The 11,923-nt window shown below is 42.1% G+C and overlaps 1 long non-coding RNA gene across 1 annotated transcript; it reads left to right on the top strand.

The window, feature by feature from the left end:
• Window positions 1–8,339: 8,339 nt before the first annotated feature.
• On the top strand, window positions 8,340–11,237 carry LOC134947515 (uncharacterized). Its single transcript, XR_010182593.1, has 3 exons — window positions 8,340–8,468; window positions 9,465–10,037; window positions 11,169–11,237. It is a non-coding gene; the product is annotated as an uncharacterized LOC134947515 (long non-coding RNA).
• The last annotated feature ends 686 nt before the right edge of the window (window positions 11,238–11,923 follow it).

The raw sequence follows: 11,923 nt of genomic DNA, 5'->3' as shown, positions 1-11,923 counted from the left end.
GCCTCGCTCATAAAGTTTACAGCATCCTGTATACGTTGGAGCAGAGAAATAACCTCATCCCGGAGCAGAGAGTCTAAACCAGGGGTGAGGAACCTTTGGACCTCCAGCTGTTGAACTACACAAACCAGCTTGCCTTGCTACAGTTTTGCTATTTTGCCATGCTAAAACTGTTGCAGGGCATGATGGGATGTGTAGTTCAACAACAGCTGGAGGACCGAAGGTTCCCCATCCCTGGTCTAAACCATCAATAACAGAATCAGACCACTTGACTACCGCCCTGGAACTCCACCCACAAACAATTTTGGGGTGCTGTGCTACGCCTGCTGCCGTATATATTGTCTTGAGAGTGGTATAAATTTTACGGTCAGCCAGCTCTTTTAGGGATATAGCCCCTGGCACCGGCAGTACCAATTTCTTAGACAGTCTGGATACAGACGGATTGACTGACGGGGGTTTTCCGATACCTTCCTGTCATCTGCTGGGAGGGGAAATGTGGCTAAAAACCTCTGAGGAATTTTTAATTTCTTATCAGGGTTTAAGGTGACTGAAGTCTTTGGTCTAACATTAAAGTATAACTCCTCATCTGGTTCTGCGCCCTGATTCGGTATGTGAAAAACCTCTTACAGCATAAAGGTGGGTTATATTGTTTCTGTGCAGGGTAAATACTGGCTGCTTTATTTTTACACTGCAATGTAGATTTCCGTTTGAACACATCCCACCCAAATCCAACTCTCTCTGCACATGTTACACCTGCCCCACCTGCAGTGCACATGGTTTTGCCCATTAGTGGGCTTTTTCGGTTTGCTAACAACTTTAAATAGGGCCCTTTATCTGTAAATGATATCACTGAGTTACCAGATGTAAATGCAGAAGGCCAGCATTACCGCCAATGAGAAGAAACAGAAACACGTAGCGGCAATCAGCAATCCTGCAAGAAAGAAACAGGTTCTGTGAATAAGTGTCATGTCATTTACAGCCGTGTTACACGTGGATCAATTCCTTATATGAAACAATTCTGAAAACAGCTTTGTTGTCACTAGTAAGTGCAGAATATGCTGAAGCTCAGCGTATATCATTTCCTAGAAATCCTGCGTTTGCCCCTGATGGTGTGTAACCGTCACATGTATTTTGGGGAGTAACCTGCGCCCTAACCTGGGAATGCCTCACTGAGTACTCTGCACCTGCTGATATATTATATTCTGTAGCACAAAGCTGATTTATGGGCATAAGCGCAATAGAATCAGAATCAGCTTTAATGGCCAGGTGTACTCACGTACACTAGGAATTCTTTGTGGTACAATGCATCGCCAAGCAGCAACATGAAGGGGGAGTACATAGCATAAGAAGGGGGAAGAACATAGCATACATTACACACATCACACGTATGAGTTGATACTGCACATTGCAACTGTACAATAGACTCAACATATTAGACATATTATACATGTAAGACTAAACACAAAGGCTGCTTGGCAGAGCAGCACCGAGGCAGCCATCCGCGGCGCCAACTAGAACTCAAACAATGCACATAATACAGAAGATTTAAGTATTACATCAAAAGATAAACCACACAGACAATAAAGACAGAAAGCATAATGCAGGGTTGGTGTAAGCATTTTTGGTAATAACCTCCAGGGGTTGTGTATTCCACCCTCACAAGGTACCAGGTGTGGCAGCCATCTTAGGCGCACTGCGTAGGATTACCCAGGGTGGAATAGTCCACCCCTAGAAGAGAACACAAAACGGGGAGATTGCAGAGTCCTTAGGTTCAGAGTTGGGTTTCAATAAAACCATCAGGTCCATGTATTTTTCATCCCATCCACAAGTTTACCAGATAAGGCAGCCATGTTGGGCGCACTAGGAAGGTTACACAGTGGGAGATGAGCCATACAAGGGCCAAATGCATTTATGGGAAAACTGACACGTGTGTAGGAGTATGCTATACCCTGCATGGAAAGATCCAAATGAAGCACACCCTGCCCATGGAGGAACCATCCGAGGCAGCCATGTGAGGCGCACTGTGTAGGTTACTGCTGGCAGGGTGTGCAACCAATGGAGGTACACATTACAGGAATAGCACACAGTGGGGGGAAAGTACCATGTAAGAAGAAAGAAGAGAAAGACACATTTGCAGGAAAACATTAATTTGTGAAAATGATAAATGTCCTGGTCTCAAGAGAGCAGTGCGGGTGGGTGTGAGAGTGTGGGGAGCAGTGCAGGTGGGTGTGAGAGTGTGGGGAGCACACTAATGTCCAATGGAACTGACCCAGAAAAATCTGGTCCTGATGCGCATGCCCCTCAGTTCCCTGCTCAGCTTGAGGGGTAGTCTTGGGGGCAGTCATGATGTTCTTGGACAGAGAAGTAGTAGGCATTGGTCCTGGTGTTCTCAAGGCAGAGGTGAGGAGAGGCCACATGATGGTCCTGAGTTGCAGTGTTTGGGGACATTGTTTTATTCGAGATTTTAGCGTAGTCCAAATCCAGTTCAAACTCCGGTTCTAACTCCATTCTTAAAACACATTCTTAACAAATGCATTCTTCACAATTGCAAGCAGGCCAAGTCCTGACTGCAGGCCTTGATAATATTGCTCTTAAATGCTCCAACTATGGCCCTCATTCCGAGTTGATCGCTAAGAGTCATCGCAACGCAAATGTACGAAATGTAAGTATCTGCGCATGCGCAAATGCGTGATTACGCATGCGCGAGTACATACGTACGACAACTGTGCAAAATTACTCTGAAAAAAAAAAGCCGTAACTGGCAAACGAAAACGAGGAGTGGCGTGGGCGTGGCGGAGGCGAGACTTCGCAATGCTCCGACATGGGCGTGAAAGTGGGCGTACAGTGTGGGAGTATGCAACTCGCAATGGGCGTGTTTTTCGCAAATAAACATTGTCGCTGTTAAAACTAACATAGGAAACCGTAGCAACATTCACGCAGCAGCCGAGTAGGTCTGCAGTTACTCTACATTTGCGAAGTACTGGTACAAGTGTGTATGCAGTAATTAGCAGTTAATTGGAGAGCACATTCATCTGATGTCCAATTACTTGTTAATTAATGAGCAGATGAAAGTTACCAACCAGCAATTGTCTGAACACACATTACATGTTTATTCTACTCACATATAAATCTCACACACTGTCAAATAAGGGTGTTATTTTGGTTCAAGTTGGTGTGTAAGCATTTTTTAAACATGTTTTAATGTGTGTTAGACTACCAAATACAAACAAGTGAAATTATTTGTGAAAGTTATTGAAATCTGCAACATTTTTTATAAATAAACCAACACCCACATAATGCAGCATACACTATTATTTAGTCTTAAAAGTCACAATAATATTTGTTTATAATATCTGTCAATGTTTTAAATGATGTCCTGTTGACCATAGATATTTCTAAAAAGTGTCGTGTCTGTTTACTTAATATGGACATTAAAGTGTGGTGCAAAGCATACCTGTTTTTTGTGGTTTTTTATATTTTTAAGGAGAAATTGCAGATTGGTCCACAAGTGTCTATATGCTGACCTAATCTTTCTGGAACTAAGATTTACCTAATGCATTACCTTGAAGAAACTGCACAAATTTTTTATATATATTTTTTTATTACTGTAATAATATTTCACAACATTTAAACAACATGGCTCCACGTGAGTCTCACAGGCAGAGATGGACCAAGCAGCAAGCAGATGGCACTGACAATAATTATATAGCAGAACTCAGTACTCTGCAAAATTCTGCTTCTGTCAAAAGTATATTTTTAAAGCATAAATAAAACATATTACACACCCTGCCACACACAAATTTTATACCAAATGAGAAAGAATTAGGATCCACCACACAAACACAACAATACATAGCACACTAGTAAGAGGAAGATGGCTCTGGTGTTTATACAAATAAACTCACAGGCTACAATACCTCCAAACAGAAAGAATACATTTCACTAAGAGGGAGTTATCCATTCTGGCCACACAAGCCAACTCCAAAATAACATAGAGGCAACATCAAAAACATGGGTGCTGCCCATCTGGAGAGACATCATTTTCTTCTTTTTCTCCCCGCCTGAGCCTGTTCTTCTTTGGAAGGTCTGCGGAGCGACCTTCGTTGGGCCTGCCCAGTGGGCTGTTCTTCCTGGGCAGGGGCAGGGGAGGGAGCCGATGTGGTTGGCTCTCTGCCACTGTGGGCAAGGGAGACAGCGATGGCCTGGAGCCCTTGCAAGATGTTATTTGCAAGGCTTTGGAATGAGGAGGCAAGTTGTTCTTGGCCCTGCCTGATCTCTGCCAGACCTTGGCAGAGTTGAGCAACACCTTGCTCAACACAGGTTCGGTGCTCAGTGAGCCGGACAGCTATCTGGCTTACCTTCCGGATGACCCCGTCTTGAAACGTATTTAGGCTCTCACCATACCTAGCGATTTCAAGCAGGATCTCCGGGATAGCAGAGGGTTGGGTGGGGGGGCCAGTAGGAACCTGCAGAGGTGGGATTTGTTGGCCCACACTGCCAGACCCACTAGGTCCCTCCACCTCAGCCTCAACCACATAACCGTCCTGTGACTCAAACTGATCACCCCCCTGTGCTGTGTTTTGTGGCAAGCAAATAGAAGAATGTGTGGGGAAAAAGTTGGATACAAAATTAGTTTATTATTATAAATACAGTTCAAATTACAGACAAATAAATGTGTAAACTTACCTTCCAAGTCATGTCCCGTCAGAATCTCAGGCAGGTCCGTGTCCATATGAGACACCCCTTGACCCTCCTCATAACTGACACAGGCCATCGCCATCTCCTCCAAGTCAGTAAACTCCACAGCGACAGGTGGTCCACCCCCTGTAGCCCTTGAGGCATTCCACTCCGCAGCCCTCTTTGCCTTCAGGCGGGATTTGAAGTCGGCCCACCTACATATGTATTGTGAAAGAGGGACAAAGTTGAGTATTATTATTGGTCTAAGTAAATATATAGCACACATGTTCTGCTTGTGTTTGCTAGACATAACATCACATGTAACTACATTTTTTAGTCAACTTAGCACAGAAAAAGGACTGTCAAGATGCACTTACCGTCGTCTCACTTCCTGCGATGTTCTGACGACAGAGCCAACTTCATTCACAGATTTTGTGATGTCTCTCCAGATGCGATCTTTTGAAGCAGCCCCCATGTTTTTTGGGCCTCTATGTATTTTGGACATGGCCTGCGTGACCAAGACACGCAACTCCCTCTTAGTGAATGCAGGCTGTCTTTTCTTCCGTCTGGAGGTAGCCTGTGAGGTTTCTTCTTGTTGGTCATCACCATCTTCCTCCTCACTAGCAGCTTCTGTCTGTTGTGTTTGTGTGGCTAAAGCCAATTCTCCCTCAGTTTGGTCACTATGTGTGTGTGGCAGGGTATCCCCACTCAATTGTTGTGGTTCAGAAGCAGACATTTGCAGAGTACTAGGTCCTGCCTCTTCAACATCCGCAGAGGCGTATTCCAACATGCGCCTTTGGCAATCTAGGCGTTTTTTCTGCAATGCCATCTGCTGCTCTGCAATGCGGTCCATCTCTGCTGCGATTTGCTCACGAGAAGCCATGTTTGCGATGACGTGTGTACGCCGAGGTGTGTGCTTATATACCTACGTGCGTAGCGTTAATTCACACAGGTGTACACTGTTAATCTGGTTAATGATTGCACTGCTTATTTAAGGGCCTACTTTGCACGCTGTGAGTGTAGGTAGTTTGGAGTTTCTTTCACTTGAGTTTGTTGGCTTGTGCGTGAAGGTGCTATAGGAATTTTCAGAGTGAGTAATTGTCAAGCATACATTTGTCCTTTCGTTTGCGTTTAGAATATAGACAGTGTAGCATTTTGTCGGCGAATTTTCGTTTGTGAGTATTCTGGAATTCGTCTTGAAGTTCATTTTTTGATTTAAAAGTGTTTATTTTATGTTGATTGTTTGTTATTCTTTTTTAAACATATATATTTTGCTAGTCCATTTTTGCAAATAAACCTGTGCTTCATTGCTTTTACTGACATTTTTGTTCTCTTGTAGGAGAATTGTTTTTGGTGACGTAACCAAAGTCTATTTTGTTTATTTTGTGTGCTATATAACACAAAGAGTTCCTTTCTTTATTTTGGATCAGGTAAGTTCCCTTGGCCTGTGTTGGTGCCTGTTTGTTTTAATGGTCTGTATGTTGTTTTTGACTGTCATATTTGCTCTCTTGTAGGAGATTTGTTTTTGGTGACGTAACCAAAGTCTATTTTGTTTATTTTGTGTGCTATATAACACAAAGAGTTCCTTTCTTTATTTTGGATCAGGTAAGTTCCCTTGGCCTGTGTTGGTGCCTGTTTGTTTTAATGGTCTGTATGTTGTTTTTGACTGTCATATTTGCTCTCTTGTAGGAGATTTGTTTTTGGTGACGTAACCAAAGTCTATTTTGTTTATTTTGTGTGCTATATAACACAAAGAGTTCCTTTCTTTATTTGGGATCAGGTAAGTTTCCTGGGCCTGTGTTGGTGCCTGTTTGTGTTTGTTCAAAGTGTTTTGATTATGTTTGTTTTCCATCTTGATAATAAATGTTATGTTTTTTACCTGGATTGATCAGCAAAGTAGTGTTGTTCTTGGCTGGACTAGCTACTAAAGGGCTAACTTTTTTTTTTTTTTTTTTTTAATTTTTAGAAACAATTATTCATAATTTTGTAGTAGGTGTTTGTGATGTGTTTGATGTTCTGTTTTTTAAAATAATAGTATTTTTAACAATTACAATTTAACATATGTAGCTTTCATTATAAAAATAATGTTGTTTTTCTTTTTTGTGATAATATTCTTTTTGTTCCTGAATTGAACCCAGAAAAAATGTCTTACGCTCCTGCAGTAAGTTGACACCCCCTTTTTGTACAATTTTGTTGTTTGCATATTTTTTGGACTTTGTTTTTGTCTTATTCCACATTTTTTTTTTTTTATAAAAGTGTGTGATGTCTATATTTATCGCAGCCGAAGCCCTACCTCCCCAACCCACGCCAGCACTCCCACCCCAACCGCCAGCCCCACAACCACAACCGGCTCCTCATCAACCAAGGCAACGGAGGCGTGCTAGGCCACCAATTTTCCGAACCCGTGTCCTACTTTTTGGGATGCCAGATGATGTGGTTGTACGTAGATACAGGCTGCCACCACATCTAATCCTAGACACTCTCTCCATAATAGAGAGTGATCTGGAGTCTGAAATTCGGTATCCTACAGCAATACCACCATTGACACAATTCCTTGCTGTGTTACATTTTTTGGCAACAGGGTCTTACCAGCATGTGGTTGGAGACCTGGTTGGCATGTCGCAGGGCCAGTTCAGTAAGGTCCTGCGGCGTGTCTGCCAGGCTTTCCTCAAGCGTGTGAAGCAATTTATTGCTATGCCTTTGGATGTTGGTGCCCTAGATGTGGTGAAGCGGCAATTTGCGGAAGGTGGTAGTCGCTTCCCACATGTTATTGGGGTTGTGGATGGCACACATGTAGCTATTCAGCCACCAAAACATAATGAAGAAATTTATAGAAACAGGATACTGTTTCATTCTCTGAATGTAATGGTTGTTTGTGGGCCATCCCTCCAGATCCTTTCCCTGAACGCAAAGTTTACTGGAAGTTCCCATGATGCGTATGTCATTAGACAATCAGGGATATGGCACAGATTAAGATCAAGTCAACGAGCAGACATGTGGTTATTGGGTGAGTTGTTGCACATATTTATTTCAAAATTTCTTAAAATTAACAAAATTTACTATTTCTAATTTTGGTTTTTCATCAAACAGGAGACCGTGGATATCCTTGCACCCCCTGGCTCATGACTCCTTACCGTAATCCCAGGCCAGGACCACAGACGGCATTTAACTCCGCGCTTACTGCCACTAGGCAGCTGGTGGAGCGCACAATTGGGGTCCTTAAAGGGCGGTTTCGTGTGCTCCACCGCACTGGTGGCGACATCATGTATTCGCCGGAGATGGCAAGTAAACTAGTGGTTCTGTGCGCAATACTACACAATATCGCGGTAAGGAGTAGCGTAGAGCTTCCTCAGACAGAGGAATTGCCTGATGAGGAGCCAGGGGTTGTTCGACACTTCAGTGGGGGGAGTGTTACACGGAGGGGGAGCCAAGTCAGGGCAAGCATTGTTGCGGAATATTTCAGGTATAGTGTTTTTATATTATCTTTTATTTCAAAATTAAAATCACAGTATGCTTATGTATTATTTGTAATGTTGACATTTTGTTTGATATTGTAAGGTCATTGTGTAATGCTTTTGGTGTTTTGGAATGTGTAATATTTTTTATACTAAAAATCCGTTAACACGTTAAGCTTACAATTTTAGATTAGAAATAAAAAAAATGTGATGATGCTAAATAGTGTCCTTATTTGTTTTATATCCTAAAATCCTGATTATTTAAACAAACACACAAACAAATGAAATTGAATGTTGCCCACTTTGTGACTGTCCAGCTGAATGATCACACAAACTGTGGTGAGTACACAGATATTTGTTTGATTTTTTACAAAACTGTGTGTCTCTGTGTCTGTGTTTTTTTTTTTTTTTTTATGTAAAAATTTTGCTAATGCGAATGCGTATTTCCGCTCGTGCGAAATAACACTCTGCTTTTCACAGCATTGCAAAGATCAATAAAGTTATTAGAAATGACAACATAGATTTTTGACCAATCACATGCTAACAGACACTATAAATATATGCCCAAATAAGGAAAACGCCATTGCCATGATGCGTGCTGCACCTTTCACCAGGCGGGAGCTCCGCGTCCTGGTTGCGGTGATGGATCGCCGCGTAGGCCGCGTTGGGCGCTTCATCCCAAATCGGGTTAAGCGCGAGGCCTACGCGGAGGTCCGCCGCCTGCTGCGGACTCGCGTCCGCAGCAGGCGGACAATCATCCAACTAGAGAGGAGATGGAGTGATCTCCGCAGGAGGACGCCAGAGCTGTTGGCGGAGATCCGCCAGCAAATACGGGCTATGCATGCATGCAGTAAGTTACATTACATAAAATTATTAGCAAAAATTTAAGAAATTTACACTAAGTGGTAGGCTAATTGCAACGCTGATTGTCCATTTTTTTAACATAGGACAGTGTGTGTGGTTAGGGCAAACAGTACTGACTGTAGCAAAGTGTCACCAAACAAGTGCATGTTTTCCAGAATTAATAACCAGGCAGGAAACTGTACCCAAATACTTGATCAGTGCTGTCTATATAATAAGGTGCCTTGAATAGTTATCTGATGATGTTGCCTAGACCAATCAATATGACTCAATGGAATAGATTAAGGAATGAGCTTCAAAGTAAAAGTTTTGACTCATTTTGTTTGCTGTGGGCAACATGATGAGGTTTTTAAAATGTGTATTTTTAAGAAAAACAAACCACAGTCTTTTACATGGAACAGAACAGTGATTTTTCGAATTGTTTAGTATGTATTTTAACATGCAAAATAAATGTTGACAAAAATATCATTATAGGACGAGAACAACGGCAGACCTCTCAGCCCCCTTCCCCTTCCCAGTCCCCCTCCCCTTCTCACTCCCCCTCCCCTTCGCAGTCCTCCTCAGCTTCCCAGTCCCCCTCAGCTACCCAGTCCCCCTCAGCTTCCCAGTCCCCCTCAGCTACCCAGTCCCCCTCAGCTTCCCAGTCCTCCTCAGCTTCCCAGTCCCCCTCAGCTTCCCAGGCCCACTCCACTTTCCACTCCCCTTCTCACACCACCTCTCTATCTCTTTCTGTGACCCCTTCTCCTCCTTCCCATACCCCTTCTCCTTCAAATTCAAACTCACCTTCTCAGCCCCCCTCACCCTCTATTGGCTTAACTTTCTCTCCGCCCCCCTCGCCCTCTCAATCAGACCCACCCTCTGAAATTACATCCCCAATCCAGCCTCCTTCCCCCATCCAGCCTCCTTCCCCCATCCCTCCTCCTTCCCCAATCCCTCCTCCTTCCCCAATCCCTCCTCCTTCCCCCATCCAGCCGCCTTCCCCACCCAGTGAGTGGGCAGAAGAAGCCCCTGATGAACTAACTGGCAACCATCATGTTGCAGAGGAAAGTAAGTGTTTTAACATGTTCTCCAAAAATGATTACCTACTTACACTTACAATGCCAAAACATGCAGTGTTGTACTGTTGGAATTCTTGTACCAAGGACAAATATTTGTGTTATTCTTCATGGTCTACATGTTGTATTTACATTTTGGTGAGTGTCATTATATGTACAGTGTTTATGTGTGCAATGTTTTGTGTGTCCACTCTAGGTCGACACTCATTAGGTCGACAGGGTTGCCAGGACAACAGGGTTTATATGTGTTAGGTTTTCAGGGAAACAGTTAGACCTGAGTGGAGTTTAGTATGTTGTTGGTCTTTTACACTTGTGCCTGTGTAGTCTTAATATTTGCACTTACAAATCACATGCTTCACTTTGTTATGCAGCCTAATGACACACTGATTTGGGGTGTGAAAGTTACACTGACAAAATGATTATTGGATAAAGTCAAACCTGTTTGACCTTATTTAGTAAGGTCAGCTTTCAGGGAGTGTGGGCATACTAGGATCTGTTGTCCTTCTGAAGATGTTGATATGCAGTGTGATGATGCAGGACCAAACCCATAAAAAAAAAAAAAATACACTCCAGATGTAAATGAATGCCAACATGGTGTAACATTGATGAAGATGGTAGTTATCTTTAACATGGGATGTCGCCCATAGCAACCAATAAGATTATACTTTACAATTGGGGAACCACTTCTACAAGATAATATTCTTATTTTTGCTTGTTTGCTATGGGCAACGCTCCATCTTAAATATAACTCACATAGTAGTAAATGTACCCCATGGTCTCGTAAACGGGAAAAATTTAATAAAAAACCCTGAGCAGGCTTGTGTGTTTTTCGGCTAATGATTGTACCATAAAACAGCCATGATGTAGTAACTTTGCCATTAAGCAGGCCTGTCCAAACTGCGGACCTCCAACTGTTGAGAAACTACACATCCCAGCATGCCCTGACACAGCTTTGGCTTTCCCTGGCCCCAAAACTTAGTCAAGGCATGCTGGTATATGTAGTTTCACACCAGCTTGAGGGATGCAGTTTGGACATGCCTGCATTAAAGTGTGCTTTGTGCCTTGCTTGTATAATAAGTAATGTGAGTAAGTTATTAATGTTTATGTTATCTCTTAATTTCAGATGTTGCCGTTGGAGATCCCACATCTTTTGCCGACATTATTGGGAACATGAGGATACATCTCCAGGCCTTGCTGGGTCTTGTTGACCAAATGCAAACGTTGTTTTAATTTTTGTTTATAAAAAAAAAAAATGTTTATATTATAAAAAAACCAAAAAAATAAAATAAAATACATTTTTTTTACAAGTTAAGCGGGTGTTTATTATTTATTAATGCAATAAAGTAACAGCAGATTGAAGAACATACATTTATTACCTTAAACATTTCATACATCTAACGTAAGTTTGTTTAAAATGTTAAAAATACATATGTTGTTATTGTCTAAATAAACATGCAAACACCTTCATTCACATACTAAAACTCTACTTAAAAAATAAAAATAAAAACATTAGACCAAGCACATTGCAAACATCTATATTTATATTAAATTTCAAAAAAAGTTTAGGTACAATTATGGCTACAAAGTGTTCTTCAGGTATTTTAAAAAGACTTAATTGATCATGAACATTACAATTCATTTCACTAATTGGATTTGTAATTGAGGAGGGCTTGTGGACTTTTAATTGGAAGGTGTTATTCCACTTAATAGTAAAAAAAACCCATTGTGGTGCGTTTGCCCGCAAAAGTGAGCACTTTTAATGATAAATGTGTAAATCTACTACAACTTAGTATTTTTACGATGAAGTATGTGTTAATGCGATGGTTTCGCATTGCTGCGATGTTTTCGCATTGCTGCGATGTCATTTGGCGTACGCCC

Source organism: Pseudophryne corroboree, chromosome 8, assembly GCF_028390025.1.
Source record: "Pseudophryne corroboree isolate aPseCor3 chromosome 8, aPseCor3.hap2, whole genome shotgun sequence".
Taxonomy (NCBI): domain Eukaryota; kingdom Metazoa; phylum Chordata; class Amphibia; order Anura; family Myobatrachidae; genus Pseudophryne; species Pseudophryne corroboree.
Note: the sequence above shows the minus strand (reverse complement) of the source record. Positions and strands in the feature narration are given on the sequence as shown.